Genomic DNA, 2,173 nt, shown 5'->3' with positions numbered 1-2,173 from the left:
ATGCATACAGTATGTGGCATGGATACGTGGCATGAATTCATGGATACGTGCCATGGATACATGGAATTAATACATGGCAAAGTATATATGGCATGGATATGTGCCATGCATACATCCTGCTATGATATCAATTAAAACAGGAATTTCTGGAACCAAAACCTTTAAATAGCTTCTGTAGTGCTTGTATTGTGCTAGTACCCTCTGGCAATAGAACAATTAAGCGTAGGAAAGTGTTCAAGTGTGACTGCAAAACCTTAAGGTGAAGATGTCCTGCATCATTCTGTTTCCATTGCTGCTTCTCCTGTTCACCTCTGCCACTTTGTCTGAGGTCCAGCAGAAAAAGAAAGAAGTGCAGTCTAAGAAGACAGAGCATTTGACTGTAGAGGAAAGCAGTGCTCTTTTGGCCTCTGGTGACTTTCAGCACATTTTCGCATGGATCCACTCTGAGCTGGTAGAGCTGAGATCCACTGTGTGTACTCTGAAGAACACACTGCAGGTCACAGAGGAAAAGCTGGGGCAGCTCAAGGGAAAAGGTAACCTTCTGTCTGTTCTCAATTCACACACACACACACACACACACACAAACAAAAGCACTTAAAAATTATATGGACAAAAAAGGAAGACGTTTGTTACATATCTGTTTGTGTTTTTGTATTTACCACCATTATACTTCCTCAGTGGCAGAGTAAATCATTTCAGTAATTAAGTAATTTCAAAACTTTTATAATTCAGTATATCATTTACTAGTTGGCAGTCAGCATAAACATCTTTAAACAAACTCTATAAACTCTATAATCAATGGAAAGATATGAAATAAAGTGAGATGATATGTGTAATTGTAATATTATACAGTAGTGCACATGATCATTTTTAAAAATTTAAACATCTTTAAACAGACTTTATAAACTACTATATAACCAATGAAAAGGGTTGAAATATAATAAGATGTGTAGCTAATTGTAATATTTTACAGTAGTGCACATTATTACTTTTTTAACAAAATATGATCTCTGATTCACACAGAATATAAAGTGGCATTTGCTGTCTCACTTGGAGCCGTGGGGTAACGTCGGACCTTTCACCACTGATATAACTCTGGTTTACAAAGAAGTCTTTGTGAATGAAGGAAGAGCTTACAACAGTGCTACTGGTGTGTGTTCTTATAAGGAATCTGTATTAATGTTTCATATCAAACAAAATTTTTGTCAAAATGAACATTATATCAGTATTAAAATGTGTACTTTATTTGTTGTGTATGTTACAGGTATCTTCACAGCACCTGTTAATGGCGTCTATTTCTTCACTTTCTCTGGACATAACCACTCATCTAAACCTATGGGTCTAGGACTCTTTAAAAATGGAAAACAGATGATAACTGTTTACAATCATCCTCAAGGTGACCACCATGAAACAGCATCTAATTCAATCTCTTTGACTCTAGCGGAAGGAGATCATGTCTATATGCACCTCGTGAAAAATACAGGGGTTTTTGATAATGAAAATGACCACACTACGTTTACTGGCCAATTACTTTTTTCTCTTTGAAGGTCCTATTAAATTCATGAAGTTCAATATACTTCTCAAGTCTCATCTGCAGGTGTTTAATTGACTTTTTTAAATCCTGATTCACTTAAGAGTAAAATAAACGCATTATAGGATGTGCTCTTTTGAGGTTAAAACCTTAATGTTTGTCCATTCATAATTCATGTTATTTTATCTCTTTGTTATATTAAAATTATTGCTTTGAAATACAGAAACACAAAGTTGACATTTTTTATTCTCCATATGTTTCATTAATAAAAGAAATTACAGAATGTACAGAAAGTGCTGCAGTGACCATCAAAGAAGTTAAAAAAACAAAAGGAGAGAAACATATACAAAAGAATAGTCTTACATGATTTTACAGGGTTAATCTTTTTAAAAGTTTCTTTTATGTTCCTGTTCTATAACACACATGGTAAAACGGAGTAGCGAAATATAGGAATGATAGATGTGAAAGGTGGACAAAGGGGAAACGGGATGTCTTACAAAGCTGACATCACAAGCACGTTTTGGCTGATGGCATGAGAAATCCTAACCACTGGAACAGACATTACATGAAACCCAGTGCACAAATGCACATGTCAAGGGGGAAAATAAAAGCATGAGTATCATCTACAGTTTCAAAACAACT

At 35.0% G+C, this 2,173-nt stretch overlaps 1 long non-coding RNA gene across 1 annotated transcript; it reads left to right on the top strand.

Annotated features, from left to right (window-relative positions):
- The first annotated feature begins 216 nt into the window (after window positions 1-216).
- On the top strand, window positions 217-1,629 carry LOC127152128 (uncharacterized). Its single transcript, XR_007825049.1, has 3 exons — window positions 217-533; window positions 1,024-1,150; window positions 1,265-1,629. It is a non-coding gene; the product is annotated as an uncharacterized LOC127152128 (long non-coding RNA).
- Window positions 1,630-2,173: the final 544 nt, after the last annotated feature.

Source organism: Labeo rohita, chromosome 2 (genome assembly GCF_022985175.1).
Source record: "Labeo rohita strain BAU-BD-2019 chromosome 2, IGBB_LRoh.1.0, whole genome shotgun sequence".
Lineage (NCBI taxonomy): Eukaryota > Metazoa > Chordata > Actinopteri > Cypriniformes > Cyprinidae > Labeo > Labeo rohita.
Note: the sequence above shows the minus strand (reverse complement) of the source record. Positions and strands in the feature narration are given on the sequence as shown.